The sequence below is a fragment of the Grampus griseus genome (assembly GCF_964374135.1).
Source record: "Grampus griseus genome assembly, chromosome: 5".
Taxonomy (NCBI): domain Eukaryota; kingdom Metazoa; phylum Chordata; class Mammalia; order Artiodactyla; family Delphinidae; genus Grampus; species Grampus griseus.
The window spans coordinates 65850619-65872529 of NC_138998.1; positions in this window are offsets into that span (position 1 = coordinate 65850619).

Below are 21911 nucleotides of genomic sequence, written 5' to 3' on the forward strand. Positions count from 1 at the left end.
CTCCCTTGAAGGAACTTAAATCAGAAAACTTGTAGTTTACTGTTGTTGGCTATAAATGGTCTATTGAGCTGATAGGGTGACCTGTCAAGACATATTCAAGAATAAAAACCCACTTTCATTTCAGCCATTCCTAGTGAATTCAAACCTAGTTCATGTTGCTCCTTTTTCTTGTTCTATCAAAGCACGGTACATGACATTTTGTAAAGATTATCCTCATTACCTTATTTCACCCTCATCATTATCTTGTGAACTTTGGTTGTGGTGGCATTTGGTAACCAGCAGCATCCAGACACAAAGCTAAATTTTCTGCTACAAGACCAGTGCTGCATTGCACTGTGCTGCAGATGTGTTTCTATCCTCTGAGGAGTGTTATGTGCTTAAAGTATAAGCTTTCTCTACTCTTTCCAGTAGCCCAGGACAGAAAGACCACATAAAGCTGCCTGAGTGAGACAGAAGACAGAAATATGCAGAGTCACATGAAATGATAAATGTGAGGAAAACTCTTCAGTTCTCTGGCAAGAGGTGAAGCTCCCCCAGCCAAGAAGGCAACTTTAAGTCCAATTCAAGCTTCCATTCAATTTAATCATCATCTCTACACTTCATTCAAGCAGGACCATCCCACATCTTTTCAATAATCAAGGTCTGTGAATTCTAACGGCACAATGTCATCTATAATCAGTCCTTCTTTCCACATCTGCAGCATCTCCCACTATCTAGGCCTTTATTATCTCTCTCCTTGACTTTGCAATGACCTCGGTCTTAAATGGCACCCATGTCTATCCTCACACTTCCATTCGATTAGTCTTCCTGTTGTCACGGTAGATGCTCACCAAAGATTTGCTTGAAGGAGAAGCTAATTTGTTTGTTTGGAGAAGCTGATTACAGAACATACATGATAAGGACAACAAAGAAATATTACAGGAGTACTACAAGTTGTCCCAGCAATAAATCTTTCTGGATAAGACCTAAGGAAGTTCTTCAAAGAAATTTTACATTGTAATATATTGTGTCAATGCAATGCTCCCACTCCACACTCTGTATTTAAGCTAAGATACTGTCTTAGTCTGCTAGGGCTGCTGTATTAATATACCACAGACTTAAGGCTTAAATTTCCTTAAGGCTTAAGGAAATTTATTTTCTTGCAGTTCTGGAGACTAAAAGTCTGAGATCAGTGTGCCACTATGGTTGGGTTCTAATGAGAGCTCTCTTCCTGTCTTGTAGACATCTGCTTTCTTGCTGTGTTCTAAAATGACCTTTCCTTGGTGTGTGCCCTTGGAGAGAGAGAGAGAGACTGAACTCTCTGGTGTCTTTTCTTGTAAGGGCACTAACCCCCTCAAGAGTTCCCCACCCTCATGACCTCATCTAGTCCTAATTACCTTCTAAGGGCCCCATCTTCAAATACTATCACATTGGTGATTAGAGCTTAAGCATATGAATTTGGGGGAACACAGACATTCAGTTCATAAAAGATGCTTTGTTTTGTGGGGAAGATATATTAATTTAAAACTTTATAGTCTCAAAACCTAACTGCTATTGTGACAGTTTTGCCACCAGTCCTTCCAAACTACTTGCAGCATGGTCATGGCTGTGCTCTGTTTCTGGTGACTTCTCTTCAGTCTTTGTTTGCTTCACCAGTGCTTCCCCAGGCTTAACTGTTCTTCATTATCTGACACTCAAGGGCTTCACTTTGAAAACTCATGCAGTTCCTGTTCTTGAGTAAGAAGAATTATTCAATTCTGTCATCTGCCAAGTGAACTCTGGCTTTTATACAATGCAATTCAAATTCATGGAACTAGAGTTGGAGGTGATTTGAAGCTGGTCTCTATTACTTACTAGCTCTGTGGCACTGGGCAATTCACTTTTTCTCCTGGAAATTATTTCCCCACTTGTGAAATAATCACAATAATATCTGCCTTACCTACACATGTACAAGTTTGTGAGAATAAAAATTAAATAGTACACATTTGTTGACCTAAAACAAATAAGCTGCCAATTATTTCTCCAGCAAAAATGGGTTTATTTGGGATCAACAAAGAATTTCAATTCTGGGTGCTATCATGGGAAGTCACATGCAAGTCCCTGGCAAAAATGGAGAGAACTCTTTTAAAAAGGAGAAAATGAATTAGGGAGGGCTATAGTAAACAAAGAGTACTTTGGAGAAATTGAGAGTTCAAACTATAGTGGCTTTTCATTGGCTGAGTTGTCACAGTCTCTCATTGGCTAAGCTCTTGCCAGGCAAGAAGAGGAAATCTTCCTTCTTCCTGTTGGGCTCTCCTATCATCATAGGGTATGAGAACTCCTATTTCTGACCTCTTGACTCTATTTTATCTGAGGCTAGGCTTCTCCTCGTATATTAAGTTTTACACATTAAAGTGACATAAATTAAAAAGTAAAGTACAAATGTTAGTTGTGACTATTATTATAAATAAAAAAGAATAGAGAACAGGGGTTTATTTCAAAATAATATGTAGTCCCATGTCAGTGAGAAGTAGGAAGTGAAAACTGAAAATTTCCTTTGAACAGCAGTATTCAGTCTGGGATTCAAGTACCCCTAGAGGTATACAAAGTATTATAAGGGGTACAGAGAATGAAGAATTTTTAGTTAATCAATTTCTAGATCCTCAATATCCACATCTCCTCTTTCTCCATAAGAAAAGTCTAGGAGTTGAGAACTTCAGGCAGTTATCCTTTCTCTCTGGCCGTTGCTCTGTGACCCTTTTCTCACAACAACAAAAACTAAGGTCTCCCACATCTTTCTATGCTGCATTGCCCCAAGGTGTAAAAATCCACAGGGATCCTGAAGCAAATGAATAATTTAAAATATCGATATTGAAAAATCTATTTTAATCAATTGATTTGATGATTTTTATCAGTTACCATAATAATTGTTATGATAACCAGAAGTAATATTTTGGCACTGAAGTCTTACGTCTTTGAGACATTAAAAATAAGCTTAAATAGGGCTTCTCTGGTGGTGCAGTTGTTGAGAGTCCGCCTGCCGATGCAGGGGACACGGGTTCGTGCCCTGGTCCAGGAGGATCCCACGTGCCGCGGAGTGGCTGGGCCCGTGAGCCATGGTCGCTGAGCCTGCGTGTCCGGAGCCTGTGCTCCGCAACGGGAGAGGCCACAACAGTGAGAGGCCCGGGCACCGCAAAAAAAAAAAAAAAAAAAAAAAAAAAAAAAGCTTAAATTTATATGTGTTTTATTGCATAGAAATAGAGCTGAGTGATCATTTAAAAGACTTTCAAGGAGAAAAATATATTACAGGAGGATGTAATTGTAAGAGGGCAGTAGAATGAATATATGATTGAAAGGAGAAAACAGAATGATGTATTATTTCCAAATATTAAGGAAGAATTTGCTCATGTATTTTTTAAAAAATGGGTCTACGTATCAAACCACTATAGTATTTATATTCTATTGGAATCAATTGTTTATTTAAAAGTAATAGTTTTATTTGCAATGTCAATACTTGCAATACTCTTAAAAGTATTACACTTGCAACTATCCCAATTTATGATAAAATTTTTAATATGGGGTTTAAACTGTGAAGGAAGGTAACATAATTGTTCAAAATTACATTGAGACATGCTTCAAAATCTTTGAAGACCAGTGCTCTAGTCAGTGGTTTCAGAAGTTTGGTCTCCAGGCTAGCCAACATCAACATCAACTGAGAACTTGTTAGAAATACAAATTCTGGGGTCCCATCCAGAAGCTTTAGAGGTGGGGCCCAGCAATCTGAATTTTACAAAGCACTCCAGGTGATTCTGATGCAGGCTAAATACTGAGAAATCTTTTCAAACTCTTGCAGATCTCCTTCCTAGGATATTTGTCTTTCTCTTCCCTTGCTTTCCTTTTTAAATTTCTCTTCTCTATAAGAAATAGCAAAGTTAATGAGCAATATGGATTTTAGAAACACTTGTGATTTATAAAGTATTTGCCTGGTAAAAAGCAGTCATAGCTGTAGGCTGAAATACAAAGATGAGGTGATAAAGAATCTAGACTCTAAAAGCAAGTAGTTGGAGGAGTGGCCAAGATGACAGAACTGGAAAACTCTGAGCTCACCTCCTCCCACAGGCACCAAATTATAAGTATTTACAAAGCACCTATCAAGGAGAATGACCTGAAGAGCAGCAGAAAAGATTTTCCACAACTAAAGAGATAAAGAAGGAACCCTAACGAGATGGGTAAGAGGTGCTGGAGGTGGTATAGTCAAGACTCATACACCAGGTAGGCGACCCACAAATGGGAGGATAATCACAATTACAGAAGTACTCCCAAAAGACCGGGGGCCTGAGCTCCACATTGGGCTCTCCAACCTCGGGGTCCTGCAGTAGAAAGATGAGCCTTCAGGATGTCTGGTTTTGAAGATCAGTGGTGCTTGCATATGGGAGAGCTGGAGGGCTGTAGAAAACAAAGACTCCAGTCTTAAAGGCTATTAACAAAATCTCACAGGCTCCCAGCACAGAGGCAGTAATTTGAAAAGAGCCTGGGTCAGACTCACTGACTGATCCTGGAGAGCCTTCTGGAGACGCAGGCAGCAAATGAGACTCTCTCTGGGGACAGTCATTTCTGGGACCTCATTCTACCACGAGGACACTGGTGCTGGCAAGGGACATTTTGGAGTCCTTCCTCTAGCCTGAGAGCACTGGAAGCTTACCCATGCACCAGCAGGCTGGCACCAAAACTGGGACCTACTGGGCTGCACAACTCGCTATGCCAGGAATGGGCCTTGCCTACCAGCCCACCCACCATAACCAACTCTGCCACAACAGAAGGGCCCTTACAGCCCACATAGGGGACAGCACTGAACCATATAGCTCTGGGGAGCAGAAGGAAGTGTGCTGCTGGGACAGTACTCAGCCATTAAAAAAAAAAAAAAATTTCCACAACATGGATGGATAGAGCGTATTATGCTAAATAAAATAATTTAGACAGAGAAAGACAAATACTGGGTTGGCCAAAAAGTGCCTTCGGTTTTAAAGTAAAAATAAAAGACACATTTTTCATTTTCACCAAGAACTTTATTGAACAACATATTCACCCTTTTTTTCCACTACCTTCTGACATTTTTCAGGCAACTTCATAATTCCATCTTCCCAAAACTTTTTATCTTTTTAAGCAAAGAATTGTTCCAGGTGCCTTTTACAGTCTTCCAGGGAGTTGAAATTTTTTCCATTAAGAGAATTATATAAAGACTGAAATAAATGGAAATCCGAAAGTGCAATGTCTGGTGAATAGGGCAGATGAATGAGAACTTCCCAGCCAAGCTGTACAGTTTTTGCCTGGTCATCAAAGAAACATGCAGTCTTGCATTATCCTGATGGAAGATTATGAGTTTTCTGTTGACTAATTCGCTTTTTGTCAAGTGCTGCTTTCAGTTGGTCTAACTGGGGGCAGTAGTTGTTGGGATTAATCATTTGGTTTTCCAGAAGGAGCTCATAATAGAATACTCCCTTGCAATCCCACCAGGTACACAACATCACCTTCTTTGGATGAAGGCCGGCCTTTGGTGTGGTTGGTGGCGGTTCATTTCGCTTGCCCCTCGATCTCTTCCATTCCACATCATTGTGCAGTACCCACTTTTCATCTCCTGTCACAGTTTCTTTTAAATATGGAACGTTTTCATTATGTTTAAGTGGAGAATCACAGGCGGAAATACGGTCAAGAAGGGTTTTTTGCTTAACTTATATGGAACCCAAACATCAAAGCGATTCACATAACCAAGCTGGTGCAAATGATTTTCAACACTTGATATGGATATTTTGAGTATGTTGGCTATCTTCCATGTGGTACAATGTTGTTTGTTCTCAATTAATGTCTTGATTTGGTCGCTATCAACTTCAACTGGTCTATCCTACTCTAGAGCATCATCCAGCAATAAATCTCCAGCACGAAACTTCGCAAACCACTTTCGACACGTTCGATCAGTCACAGCACCTTCTCCATACACTGCACAAATGTGTTTTTGCATTTCGGTTGCGTTTTTACCTTTCTTGAAATAATAAAACATAATATGCCGAAAGTGTTGCTTTTTTTCTTCCATCTTCAATATTAAAATGGCTACACAAAAATTCACCAATTTTGATGTCTTTTTTTAAATGCACGCTGATATGATAGCTGTCACATACAATCTAACAAAATTGTTTTGAATGAAGTTAAAGACAACTAAGTGCTACTAGAGCCATCTTATAGAAAAAAAGAACGAAACTTTTGGCCAACCCAATGCCACCTGTTATCACTTATATGTGGAAATCTAAAACAAACAAAATAAAGTGAAAAGAGACTAATTGATACAGAGAACAAATAGGTGGTTGCCAGAAGTTAGGGGGTTGGGGGGTGGGCAAAATAGGTAAACTGAAGGTACAAACCTCCAGTTATACAATAAAGTTATGGGGATGTAAAATACGGCATAAGGAGTATGGTCACTGATACTGTTATAACTTTGTATGGAGGCGGGTGGTTACTAGACTTATAGTGGTGATCATTTCATAATGCAGACAAATGTCAAATCATTATGTAGTACACCTGAAACTAACATGATATTGTACATCAACTATATTGCAATTAAAAAATAAAAAATGACACATACATAAAATAAAAAGCTAGTGGTTCAGCAATCCTTTAATTCTTATTATATTGTTGAAAGCTGGTTGAAAGGCCCAACACAGTTTGTTTCTTAGTTAAGGTAACTGTCTAATCATTTTCTAATTGTCCCTTTCAATCATGACAGTGCGTTAGCTATTGCCTTGAGCATTTAATCAGAGTCCTGACCATACTATAAGGCATATGCTAATGTAATAATCAACTAATTGGATAGAGAGAGGCTACCCTGGAAGGTGAGAAAGCTGATTGGGCCTGGGAGAGTAGGGAAAAGGCTAAGCCTCCTGATACACAGTGTTGCATAGCCTCATCAGTCATTCTTGGGCCATTCTCTCAGGAGGAATTTCAACAGTTTCACTGTACTGCCTTCACTGATGGCCTCTGCTTACGATCCCACAACTTCCAGAACTTCTGCAACAATCCCAGTGATTAAATAAAAAACTACTCTCTGCTAAGTACATTTGCCTTGCCTTCATTTTCATCAGACACAATTACCGCTGCTATCCTCAACTCTTGTCTTTCACATTGATTGATTTGTTACCATGTCCTAGACACTGTACTAAAGTGTTAGACATATCAACTCTGTTGATCCTCACAACAACACTCTAGATTATGTATTGTGTTGGCCAAAAAGTTCGTTTGGTTTTAAGTAAAATAAAAGACACATTTTTCATTTTCACCAAGAACTTTATTTAGCAACGTATTCATTAACCGAACGAACTTTTTGGCCAACCCAATACTTGCATTATGTCTATCTTGTAGATGAGGAATCTGAGGCAAAATAGTTAAATAACTAGCCTATGTTCACACAGGCTAAAATATTAAGGCTGAAATATACACCGGGGCAAGCTAACTTGTGTGCTCACTTAATATCTGTTAGAAAACACATGAATTAATTTATATTCATTATTTAATTGCGGCCTTACACCGTCCTAGAACGTAGGTTCTATCTATCATTATACCCATTTTAAAAATAAGGAAATGAAGTCAAGTCAAATCAGAGCATTTGTATTTGACAAAGATGGGGCTTGAATCTAGGTCTATCCAATTCCCAGCCCTTGCTCTTTGCCACTATGCTTCCTCTGTATGTTTGCAGATTCCCATGTCTGGGTGCTCCTCATTAAATTAGAGAAAACAGAAAAGATCAATAGGTGGCCACTACTAGTGTCAACTGTAGGAAATATGCATGCAGACTATGTTGGATTTGTCCGTGGCCACAGCTGAATTTGCAGTTTGGTGTTTTTCAGACTCTGACTCTCCTCACATTTCACTAAGAGTCTCTCCCTGGCAATACCTGACTTTCCCTTGATTTCTGTAAGCCAGATCCAGCCACAGTTCTAAAGACTCCACAGTGTTTGTTTGTTTGTTTGTTTTTCTAGAGGAAAAGAAAAGAAAAAGAGAGAGAGAGGGAAGGAGGGAGGGAGGAAGGAAAGAAGAAAGGAAAGAAGGAAGGAAGGAAGGAAGGAAGAGAGGACTGTTCTCTTTCCAGCCTCAGCTGCTAAGATTTTCCCCCTTCTTGTCCTGCATTCTGGGTGTCAGTCACGTGCAAACTTTGCCCTTCACTGACATGACATGTGCTTCCAAATCTCAGTACCACTATACATACACACCTCAATACCTTCTTCTCTCTCCTCCATGGTTAAAATCTTCATTATCATTCAAGAATCAGTTCAAGCCTTTTCCCTGGTAATGTTCCCTTCCTCCTTAGGAGCTCTGTAACACCTTATTCACACCTCTTTTATGACACTTAAACCTATCTTGACTCATTTCTTAGAGTCCTATTCTAGACTATGAGTCTCTCACAAAGAGGATTATATGATACAGTTAAATTCAGGAAAAAATGGAATAAACCTGTCCCCTGATTTGGGGACATTTGATGACAGTTTATTAAACCTATGACAAGGAAGTAATGCTTGAGCTTTCTGAACAAGATTAATAATTATGTGATTGTATTAGTTTGCTAGAGCTGCCATAACAAAGTATCAGGCTGAGTGGCTTAAGCAACAGAAATGTATTTCCTCACAGTTCTGGAGGTTAGAAGTCCAAGATAAAGGTGCTGGCAAGGCTGGTTTCAGAGTCCCTTCTTCTTGGTTTGTAGACAGCCATGTTTTCTCTCCATCTTCAAATGGCCTTTCCCTCTGTGAGTTCCTGTGTCTTAATTTCTTCCTTGTATACAGTCACTCGCCATATCAGATTACAGCTCACACATATGATCTCATTTTACCTTAACTACCCCCTTAAAGTCCCTATCTCCAAGTACAGTCACATTCTGAGGTAGTGGGTGTTGGGACTTCAACATGAAGTATCTCCCCATGAGTTTTGGGGGCATACAAGTCAGTCCATGACACTGATGGATCGCATATCATCTCTATATCGTAACTTTTTATAGTCCAATCTTTCAGCAAAATAACTGTGTCAGGATTCTTCCAGCTATTTCAACTTTTTTTTTTTTTTTTGAACCGAGTCCTTACAGTAAATTTTCTCTGTTGGAAATATGCACAATATGTATTGTGACCCCTAATTTCCTGAATGGACCCTTGTTGATATAGCACATTAGAGACTGCTGCCTGATCAGGAACCCAGGAACACACACGTGTTGCCATCACTGTTGCCATGACATGAGGTATTTCCAAAGACAAGGTAAAATGATCTTTTTCTGCCTTCCGCTTTCCAGTTTTCCACCAAAGCCTCCCATTCACAGAACTTAGGTAGTTGTCAGCTGGCAAGGCAGTAAGGAAATGTTGGCTCTGGTTCCCTATGAGACAGAAGGGGCAGGGATGGAAAAGAGACAATAACTTGCACATTTATTCTTCCTCAACAAAACAGTAAATTCCATGATTGTAGTGATTTTGACAGTGTTCTCCCTATTGTTTTCTTAGTTTTAGAACTAAGTCTGACAATTAATGCTCAATAAATTTTTGTTTAATAAGTTATCATCATTTTTATATGAGGACATTTATCCATTGGTTACCTGTGTAACAAGTCAAGGAGACAGAATTCATACTGTTGATATAAAATTGTACAAATTTTCATTTGCATAGGAGAACTACTATGCTAACATTCTACTGATGATAAGGCAGAGGGGTAGAAAAGTAGACTGAAAACAGCCTTTGAATGACAGTTAAGAAACCTAGGATCTAGACTGTACTCTGTCTTCCTTGACCATGTGACCTCACTTCACCTTTCTGGGTCTTAATCATTGAGTCAACAAAGTTGCCTTCCTAAGTGCCTTCCTTGTGTTATATGACATAGATATGATTATATATAGCATAAGTCAACTTTTCCAATAATTCACCAAACTCTATTGATTCAAAATATATCCCAGATCTCTCAATGACTCTTTATCTCATCTGCCACGACCCTAGTCTAAACTACCATCATCCTCCCTTGGGTTACTGCAATAGCTTCCTAGCTCATCACCCTGCTTCTGATCTTAGTTCTTTCAAATAGGCTTCCACAAAGTAGCCAGAATAGGAGATCTTTTTAAATGCAAATGTGATTATCATACTTACAGGCAAAAACAAAAGAAAACAAACAAACAAAACTTCTTTGGATTCCCATTCTTAATAAGATCTTCGGACATATTACCCGATCTGATCCCAGTCTAACTCACTAACCTTATTTTATACTACTTTTCTCCTCACTCTGACATACTATATTTGGTTACTAGAAGGCAACCAATTCACTTTTTCTTCTCAAAACCTTCTCCTGTGCTGTTATCCCTTCTACCTCATGCGCTCTTACTCCCAACCTTTGGCCCACTCTGTTTTACATAGCACTTTTCATTTGTTGCACTTCTTTATAGATTTATAACTATATTTTATAATAACTTGTTTAATGCCTTCTTTACTACCAGAATGAAAGTTCCACAAGAGAAGGAAAAGTATGTTTTGTGCAGAACTAAGTCTCCAGTATGCAGCCAGATGCTAGGTAAACATCTCTTGAATGAATGAATGATGAGGAAGTAATTGAAGAATTTTAAACAGAAAAGAGGCTTGACCTGATATATAATCTTTCTAGAAGCTTACTCTGAATTTTAGTTTCTCCAATGTAAAATGAGGATTAGATGATATATAAGGTCCCTACCATTCTCACATTCTATGATTTTGTTCTCCTAAATCTGAAACAAAATTCTTAATGTTCATCTGATGTTTCACTTATTACGCCTTGCCTATGACATGGGTAAAAAATTGGTGTTAGAGCTCATGACAAACAAGCTAAAGTCTGCATCACTGAACACAGGATTATGGATGCAAAGTCAAGGGCTACATGAATATGATCTTGTTGATTTCCAAAATGGACTTTTTCCCCCCCTTTGGGATTCCTTTGAGTCAGAATGATTGGCAGGATTAGAGAGACATCTCAAACTCTTCAACAATGCCCTTGAATGCGGGCTCACACATACTTGATTTAGATAACTAGAACCCTTTACATTTTTGTTTAAACTCATTAGCATGGGGACATGAAAAATCCATGATTAGTAGTGGTCTGGAGATAACTTTAACTACCTATATTAGATGACATTTTCAGAGGATATCAGGTTTAGAAGATAAGTAGCAGCCATCCCACCAAAGTCTATCATGTAGTTAAACATTTGCTGACTCAGCAAAGTTTTTTGTTTATGTACATCACACACTGTGCTAGGTGCTGTGAACATGAATATACTACATACGGGGAAATGAGGAAAAAATAACTTTTCCAGCATGACATTTGGTTGATTAGAAGAGTTAAGAACAAGAATTGTGAGCCTTAATATTTGGTCCCTTTCCATGACGACAAGGATGGGCATTGACTAGAATTATGCAGGAAGTTCCTGCCAAAATAAAAGAAACGTTGTTGCATCTTATAACCCATACTGCAAAGAAGGAAGCACAGCACATCGTAGGCCTCTTTGGGTTCTATAGACAAAGCATTATACACTTAGGAATACTACTCTTGCCCATATACTATGTGGCATGGAAGTCTGCCAGCCTTAAGTAGGGCCTAGATCAGAAAAGAGTTCTACAGCAGATCCAGAGCACAGTAGAATCAGCCCTGTCACTTGGGCAAAATGATACAGTAGACTCTATGGTGTTGGAGATGTCAATGGTGGGAAAAGATACATTATGGAGCATAGGACAACTTTCAGTTAAAGAACTGTAGCACAGACTCTTTGGATTCCGAAGCAAGGCTACGTCTTCAGCAATAGAGAATTACAGACCCTTTGAAGAATAGCTCTTGGCATGTTACTGAATCCTGGTAGAGAAAGAAAGTTTAACCACAAGTTACCAAGTTACTAGGAATCTGGAACTATGCATTATGGGTTGGGTTCTCAGACACCCACCAAGTAGTAAAGTCAGATAGGCCCAGCAATAGTTATTATAAATTGGAATTGTGCCTGAGCAGGACCAGGGATATAATAAATTGCATGAGTATATAGTTCAACTTTCCCTGCCACTCACCACAGTTGTACAAGTAACCCTCCTCTGGCTTGTACTTATGACTATATGCGGATCTTAAATAAGGAGGAAAAAAACCCAAGCTTGATTACAGATGAATGAACTTGATTTCTGGGTACATACAAAAATAGATGGTGCTGCATTACAACCACATTCAGGGGTAATCCTGAGAGACAGTTGAGAATAAAAATATTCTCAATGCATAGAGCTGAGCAGGAACCTGGTTATATCTTTTATGTGGAAGGAGATGTGACCCAATGCGTTAATGTACATAGATCCTTGGGTAGTGACCAATGGCCTAGATGTCTGGTCAAGAATGTTGGAAAGAAGAGATCTAGGGTATGGATCATGGTATTATAGTTACCTCTTTTCCTATTTCTTTGTAATTTTGTGTTCCAGTGATCTATTGCTGAGTGACAAATTACCCCAAAGCTAAGTGACTTAAAGCAACCACCATTTTATTATATCTCATGATTTTGAGGGTCAGGAATTCTCAGACAGAGTCAACTGAGCAATATTTCTGCTCCACATGGCATTAACTGAGGTCATTTGATAGTACTTAACTGGCGGATGGATGGTCTAGAGGCCCTTAGACAGCTTTATTCACACGTCTCTTGCCTTGACAGTGATGTCTAGCAGGCTAGGATTAGTTAGGACTATTGACAAGCATACCTACATGTGGCCTTACCAGGATGGTGACTTGAGGGTAGCTGATCTTCTTCATGACAAATCAGGGCTCCCAGAAAAAATGTTTCAGGGGGCCTAGTTGAAAGACTTTTCACCTAATCTTACAAGTCCCAGAATGTCACTTCTGTCAAATTTATTGGCAAGTCGCTAAGGCCAGCCCATGTTCAAGGAGGGAATTAGTCCCCATCTTTCAGGGGGAAAAGTAGCAAGTGTTTTATGGCCATTTTTAATTAACCACACTTGTTATTATATCTGAAAAAAGTTTTTTTACCTTCTTGTTGGCTGGTTCTTTCAGGTCTCCCATTAGACAACTGTCATCTACCTGTCTACAACAAAAAAGATCTTCCTTATATAGTCATAAAATTCAATGTTCCTTGGGGGACTTTGCTTAGGATGGAAGAAGCCATTTCCCATCCTTTCATCTGGACACATATTGATTTCCTACTATGGACAGAGTAGTGTCTAGAGGCAGTTAGGCAGAGTGAGGATTAGACCTGTGAACTTGATCTAATCTGTGAACTTGAGCAAACTACTTAAACTCTTTGAGCTTTAATATTCTTATCTGTAAAAATGGGACAAAAATACATGCCCAAAGTTCAGAAGTCCTTATGAAACTCCAAAAGTATTATTAATGTATGGGAAAATATTATAAACTAATTTTTTTTAAGCAGCCTTTATTAATGTACCTATTAAGTCAAGAAAATAAGACACAATTGAAGTCAGATAGAACACAATTACACACACACACACACACACACAAATCTAATACCAGGTATGGTGGCTGCCTTAAAGTAGCATAAACCATAGTCATGTTGTTTCAAAGGAGAGAAAGATTATATCTGGTTGCAACAGTAGGAAAACTTTATTATTATTATTCAGTGATTCCACTATCTCGACTATACAGGAATCTAATGGGTGATATCATACTAAAGTTCAGAGACATCACAAAGTCTCTTTAGCCCAGCCATAACTTGGAGTTTTATGGAATGATGCTGTACTGGGCAAAAATGGTTTGGCTTCTGGAAATGCATCTGAACAATTCAGGGCTGTTATTAGATTTTCTCTGTTTCTTTAATGCTAGTAATAAGACCTGAAAAATAATCTGATGAAGAAAGCTAAGGTATGCAAGATTTCATCAGAGCAGGCTGCGCCCATGGCCTCTGGGAATTTTCATACTGTGGTTGTAAGCCCTGGGTGCCTATCTGGAAATCAAGAGCCCCAGCACTTCAGTCATCAACCCAGCTCCACATGGCAAAGGAGCATGTTTCCTGCATCAAATACAACTTGCTTCAGTGAATTGACTCAGATGTGGTATTTTAATTGGCCCTAAATAGAATTATTATTTAATTAAAGCAGAGGCTAATTAATTTTCTGAGTCATTGTTTGTGGAAAAGATGCTATATTCCAGTTACAACCAACTTAATTGAATAACATCAAATACTCAATCTGGTGCCTTCAGGAGGTCTATTCTGTTTCTTCTAGTTTCTTATCCAAATAGATACTTTTTTATTAAGAATAATTGAAGATAGGATATTTAGATTTATAAAATGTCACAGTGGAAAGGGACTTCACAGAACTCCCTTAGCGTGGACATTGAAGAGACAGTAAAACTGACACCCAGAGAGTAAAAAGGAGCTATTCGAGATCACACAGCTAGTTAGGGCTGCGTCAGTTCTGAGACCAGTAGATCCTGACTCCCATTCCAGTGCTCATTCCATTATACTTCAAAACAGGAGCTTTCTGAGAGAGGACCAGTGGCATGCCAACATAAGAAGCAACCTCATAGACTATTTTTCCAGTACCAACACTTTATCGCTGGGGAAACTGAGGACTAGTGGAAAAAAAGACTTACCCCAGTCACGTAGCTAAGCCAGGATGAGAGCCCCAATTTACACTCTAGTAATCTGTCCATCATAACCTGGTTTTTAGAGTCACCTAGAGAGTAGATGACCCTGTTGTGGTAATGAGCATGGATGTGCCCAGAAGAGTCATTTTTGCGATTACTGTACATTGAAAAATAATGACTTTGGAAAGAAATCTATTCCATGAAAATAAAAAAAGGTTGAGTGGTGTGTAAGGCTGACCCACAATCTTCCTTAGGCTTAGTGCTCTGCCTAAAGTAGGCCTCACTCTTTCAGAGACCAGTTCTCCCATGAAGATGTCCATGAAGACTAGGACCTACGGCCATCCTTCTCTCATTGGGCATCCCCTTGGCACTTAGGTCCAATCTGCATCTCACCCTGCAAATCTGAACTTACTTATAAATTCCTTGCATGTAGTTCTCAGTCATTAGTTTTAAACCTCTCAAAGAAAGGGTGTCAACTGTCATCTCCTTCTATCACATCCTCTCAAGTTACCTTCGTATGTGAACAGCACTCAATACGCACTCAGTATAAACTCACTACAACGATTCCTGAAAGACCTGGAATGCAGTAGGTTAGCAAGGACTAGAGATCTAAATTGTGATGGCTACTTACTCAGAATGGAATAATCAAAGAATCTCTGTAGAAGAAGGAGCAGGATTTGAATCCAGATTCTTGCACTTATTGGTATTCGGAGCCTCAATTTCCTCATCGGAAAATGGTCATTATACTATTTACTTCAGGGGCTGTTGTAAGGATGAAATGAGACAAATGTATGAGACATTTGCACAATGCTTGGCAAATAGTAGGCACTGAAGCCATAAATCCTAGTTCCCATATTGCCTCAGAGGTTACAGGTGAAAATGCTTTGCAACTTCCTTGTTATTAGAAGGCAAGGGCCCCAACACTCCTAGTGAGTTTTTTGTTCTTTGCAACTTTGCCAAATATATTGGTCAGGTAGAGAGAACCATGCTCGATGTTTCTGTTCTGCCCCACTCTTTGTCTGACATTTCCACATTAATATGCAGTTCACTGACTTTTTTTTAGGAGGAAGTGTCTCCTGCAAAGCCCATGAGTTTGTCTTAATTCTAATTTAGATTGCCATTTTCTCTGACTAAATCAAGACAAGGAAGAAGCTAATGGTGAGCCGCTGTCAAAAGCTCCTGGGCATGTTTCTATATTTCACACAGAGGGAGGAAGGTCAGTGTGCTCCTGTTAAGGTCAGGGTGGAGCCGCAGTCTGTTCTTATGTCACAAATTCAGCTGAAGTGAAGAAACCCGCCCTGCCTGAAATGGTTGTCTTCATGCATTCACCCTTAGCGGTGAGTTATTGGTTATTCATAATCCCCAGCCGTGCCCTGGGGAAGGAAGGGTTGTTGCCAAGTCCTCCCTTCAAGAGCACATGTGTGACTCTTCCGGACTACAGATCAGGCTAAGATGTGGGTGGCTGGCTGTGTGATAAAGGGAGGTCAGTGAGATCTGCCAGCAACTGTTGCATCAGGAGTGTTATGGGTTTTCCTATACCCAGACCTCCCAAATTTGGGGTTGCTGAATTGCTTGGGCTTATTTCAATGATCAGTCTGGATCTGCAAGTCTCGGTCAAGGGTTAGGGGACATCATAACTGCTGTAAAAGGGAAAACAGCCCTTAATGAACTTCAGGGACAACCCTACGAGGAAAGTGGAGTCTTCCTCAAAAAGCCTGAGGGAGATTGCAAAATCCAGGGTATGGGAGATGGAAAGTGAGCTGTGGATCAGATCTACAGACAAGCAAGGGCAAGGCTGGAACAAATAAAGGACTCTGTAGAAGAGTTTAACTCCTCAGACACAGGCTTTGAGAGCGAGGGTTATTCCCATGGGATAAGGCTGTAAATCTTGATGTCCCAGAGTGGCTCTACCAGGAAGGGTTCCCACAGATGAGGCAAGGCTGGATCAGACTATTTCCTGGAAGGGTGAGGAAGACCTAGCTTCTCTTTGTCCAATCTGATCTAGAGCAAGAGCTCACCTCCTCTTCTCCATCACCCACACTAAGAGGAAGCATCAAGGCTTTCCCAAGGGCAGGAACAAAGAAGGATTCCCTTAAGCAGCAAAACAAAGCAGAAAAATCATGAAATTTGGAATAAGGAAAAAATCAGTTTTAAATTTCAATTCCTCTCTAACTAGTAAGTGACTTAGGGCAAATCACTTAATCCTTAGCCTCCATTTTCTCAGCCGTAAAGGAAAGAGAATGTCAACCACAGGGTGTTGATATGAACATCAAATTAGATCAGATATGTAAGCACACACTCTGTAAAGCATTGCTAATGAAAGAGATATTACTCTCTCCTCCTTACTTAGCCAATTTCTTTTTTCACTTTTTCTTTTTTTCCAGTGTTGATAAATACTGAATGATGACCGAGTCAAAGGAAGGCAGGAAGTAGTGATATCTAAGTAACAAGAAATGAAAAGACCGTCCTCCAAAAAAAGCTTAAATTTCCTTTCCTGTGGGGTAAAGGAAATGTATGGAATTAATAACATCACATTTGTATTTTGGGGGGAAAGGTGTTTTACATGCTCTATTTCATTTGATTCTTACAAAAACCCTTTTGAGTGGGTATATCCATTTCTATTTTACAGGTGAGGAAACTGAACCTCCAAGTCCAGTTACTTACCCAAGTTTGCACAATTAGCAAGTAGAGAATCTATGACTCCTAACCCCAAGCACTTTTCACTCTGCTGTCTTAAGCAATTCACAGATCCTTTGGGATGACAAAGCAAACATAAAGAAATTCCAAGAAATTGCAAAGGGGTGGGGCGCTGATTTAAGAAGTCTTCCTGCAGGAAATTTGAAGTGGATTTTGAAGAGTATATGAAATTTGGGCCAGAGCAGGAAAGTAGGAATATATTCCAGGCCTGGGAAAAAGAATAGACAAGGACTCAGTAAGATGCAGACGATGTTCAGGGCACTGTGTCTGAATGTGTGCTAAATATCTTGATTCCTGAAGGAAGTTTCCTAATGGTTTTCAAAGCCCTGAATCCTTTTCCTGGCTCAGAGGTAGGAAATACTAGATCACACTTAGAACAAGAAACCCTAGGCTTTCAGAGATCAGTGGGGTGATGGTTTACAATCCTTGTTGCCTAAATAACCTAAGGAATTATGAGAAGTCCCTACAGAGGCTGCCTTGGTGAGTCTTGGGGAGAGAAGAGATCCCATCCTTACTACAATTCAAGAACATTTCAAAAAAATTTAAATTAATTATTTAAATGTCTGAGTAATATCTTAAGTTTGAAAACCGCTGATCTAAGAACAAACCCCGGGCTTTTGTAGAAGGAAGAACAAACCCAGAGAGGGAAAATAATTTGCTGAAATTCACAAAACTGTTTCATGGAAAGCACAAACTAGAACTCTAGTCCAGGATCCTTTCTCCTACTTAGATGAGACTCTTCTTGGGACTGCAGCAAATCCAAATCTCAAGGTACCATCTTGTTTGGTGGTAAATTTTTAAATTTAAGAACCTACTGAGTTGGAATATTCATCAGATGCCTGAATTGCTCCTAAAGCATTATTAGCAATGGACTCAGTTTTTCTACTGTCTGAGATGTCCTATTATACTGTTAGATGGTTTCTATTCTTTGTAAACTGTTTCTTTATATTAAGCCTTATTTTCCCTTCCTGAAACTTTCTCTCCTTAATATTAGTTCTAATTCCTCTTTGCCAGAGGCCATTTACATTTCTCCATGAACTCTTTCTGATCCAACTTGAACATCCTCAAAAGGCTTCATTCCTCTTTCTTAAGGCATGATTTTGTCACCTTACCTACCTAACCAAATTCCTCCTAAAACTTTCCAGGATGTTTGCTTTTCTTGAAAGCTGTGGTGGCTAAAACTGTACCCTTGTTATGGTCTGACCACAATATGCCATACTTCCTCTGTTTGGAAACACCCTGCCATGAATGTAGCTTACATTTGTACTTTTTTTTTTTTTCTGTAAGTGACCACACCATTGAGGTTTAAAAAAAAAAAAAAAAAAGCCCTACATCGTTCACCTGTGCTTTTGCTAATCACATTACCCTCCCTTTGTACTTTTGCATTTCTATGTATGATCCAAATGCAGAGTTGTTTAGCTGTCCTTTTTAAGTTTTGAAATATTCGATGTGGCTTGTTTATCTACTTGGGAGATGCTTCTTTCTGCTCAGAATGTGTCATTCTCTACACATCCTTTGTTTATCTCTGAGCTTATCCTTAGTAACTTTGTAACTTCACTGATTTATCCCTCTCTTCTCTTTCTCATCATCAGTAAGCTTGCATCAAAACTTTGATTTTAGACAATTAGCAACAAGAGAGTCAGCGAGGTGGGAGTAAACAAGGGGAATGTGAAATAGAGATTTCCTCCTGCCACGATAGAGCTCTTGCCAACTGCTTATGGTTCTTGCTGTTTTTGATGAATCAAACTGATTCATCAACTCATTTAAGATATGAGGACCTGACAGTTTCACTTCTCTCCTGCTATCTAATTTTCACTCCATCTGCACTAATGATAATAATAATAATGTTGTGACTACCTGGAAATCACTTCACATCCCCATAATTATCATTTCCTCTGTAAACCAATTATGTGACTCAAGTTCCTTCTTTGGGAGAAAATTTCAAGGAACTTCATTGAAGGGAATTTGCTTGCTGTCTTAAAATATTTTAAGGGCTATCAAGGGTAAGGATTAAAATGTGGCTTCAAGAGGTAGGATTAAGGATTTTACTGGGTAGAAATTACAGTGATGCATATTTCACTTTAGCATAGAGAAAAGAACTCTATTAGAGTCCATGCTATGTGTAAATGTTGCTGTTTGCCTGTGAAAAGGTGAGTTTCTTATCAAAGAACGCGCTGAGGCAGCAGCTGGATTTCACCTCAAAGGTTATGTGGAAGATTCTGCATTAGAAAGAACATTTGATAACAATTCTTTTTTTTTTTTAACATCTTTATTGGAGTATAATTGTTTTACATTGTTGTGTTGGTTTCTGCTGTATAACAAAGTGAATCGGCTATACGTATACATATATCCCCTATTTTACATTTAGTAGTATATATATGTCAATGCCACTCTCTCACTTCGTCCCAGTTTACCCTTCCCCCTCCCCGTGTCCTTAAGTCCATTCTCTATGTCTGCATCTTTATTCTTGTCCTGGCCCTAGGTTCTTCAGAATCTTTCTGTTTTTTTTTCTTAGATTCCATATATATGTGTTAGCATACGGAATTTGTTTTTCTCTTTCTGACTTATGTCACTCTGTATGACAGACTCTAGGTCCATCCACCTCACTACAGATAACTCCATTTTGTTTCTTTTCTATGGCTCAGTAATATTCCATTGTATATATGTGCCACATCTTCTTTATCCATTCATCTGTTGATGGACACTTAGGTTGCTTCCATGTCCTGGCTATTGTAAATAGTGTTGCAATGAACATTGTGGTACATGACTCTTTTTGAATTATGGTTTTCTCAGGGTATATGCCCAGTAATGGGATTCCTGGGTCATATGGTGGTTCTATTTATAGGTTTTTAAGGAACTTCCATAGTATTTCCATAGTGGCTGTATCAATTTACATTCCCACCAACAGTGCAAGAGGGTTCCCTTTTCTCCACATCCGCTCCAGCATTTATTGTTTGTAGATTTGTTGGTGATGGCCATTCTGACCAATGTGAAGTGATACCTCATTGTAGTTTTGATTTGCATTTCTCTAATGATTAGAGATGTTGAGCATCCTTTCATGTGTTTGTTTGTTGGCAATCTGTATATCTTCTTTGGAGAAATGTCTGTTTAGGTCTTCTGCCCACTTTTGGATTGGGTTGTTTGTTTTCTTGATATTGAGCTGTATGAGCTGCTTGTATATTTTGGAGATTAATCCTTTGTCAGTTCCTTCATTTGCAAATATTTTCTCCCATTCTGAGAGTTGTCTTTTCATCTTGTTTATGGTTTCCTTTGCTGTTCAAAAGCTTTTAAGTTTCATTAAGTCCCATTTGTTTATTTTTTTTTTTTTAATTTCCATTCCTCTAGGAGGTGGGTCAAAAAGGATCTTTCTGTGATTTATGTCATAGAGTGTTCTGCCTATGATTTCCTCTAAGAGTTTGATAGAGTCTGGACTTACATTTATGTCTTTAATCCATTTTGAGTTTATTTTTGTGTATGGTGTTAGGAAATGTTCTAATTTTTTTCTTTTACATGTAGCTGTCCAGTTTTACCAGGACCACTTATTGAAGAGGCTGTCTTTTCTCCATTGTACATTCTTGCCTCCTTTATCAAAGATAAGGTAACCACATGTGCATGGGTTTATCTCTGGGCTTTCTATCCTGTTCTCTTGATCTATCTTTCTGTTTTTGTGCCAGTATCATACTGTCTTGGTTACTGTAGCTTTGTAGTATAGTCTGAAGTCAGGGAGCCTGATTCCTCCAGCTCCGTTTTTCTTTCTCAAGATTGCTTTGGCTATTCAAAGTTTTTGTGTTTCCATACAAATTGTAAAATTTTTTGTTGTAGTTCTGTGAAAAATTGCTAGTTTGATAGGGATTGCATTGAACTGCATTGAATATGTAGATTGCTTTGGGTAGTATAGTCATTTTCATAATGTTGATTCTTCCAATCCAAGAACATGGTATATCTCTCCATCTGTTTGTATCAACTTTAATTTCTTTCATCAGTGTCTTATAGTTTTCTGCATACAAGTCTTTTGTCTCTCTAGGTAGGTTTATTCTTAGGTATTTTATTCTTTTTGTTGCAGTGGTAAATGGAAGTGTTTCCTTAATTTCTCTTTCAGAATTTTCATCCTTACTGTATAGGAATGCAAGAGATTTCTGTGCATTAATTTTGTATCCTACTATTTTATCAAATTCATTGATTAGCTCTGCTAGTTTTCTGGTAGTATCTTTAGGATTCTTTATGTATAGTATCATGCCATCTGCAAACAATTACAGTTTTACTTCTTCTTTTCCAATTTGTATTCCTTTTATTTCTTTTTCTTCTCTGATTGCTGTGGCTAAAACTTCCAAAACTATGTTGCATAATAGTGGTGAGAGTGGGCAACCTTGTCCTGTTACTGATCTTAGTGGAAATGATTTCAGTTTTTCACCTTTGAGAACAATGATAGCATTTCTTATAAGGTCCTTATCAATGTGACATTCCAGAACTCTGGAGGGATAGAATAAAACGAAAGGAGAAGAAAGAATGTTTTGCATACTTTTGCATCAGTGAAGATATACTTCCTACCTTTTAAACCCCTCACCTTCACAGTAGCAAAATTCTAAGCTCAAGAACAGACCCTGGTATATCCTCTCTGAAGAGTTACAGGCAAAATGCCC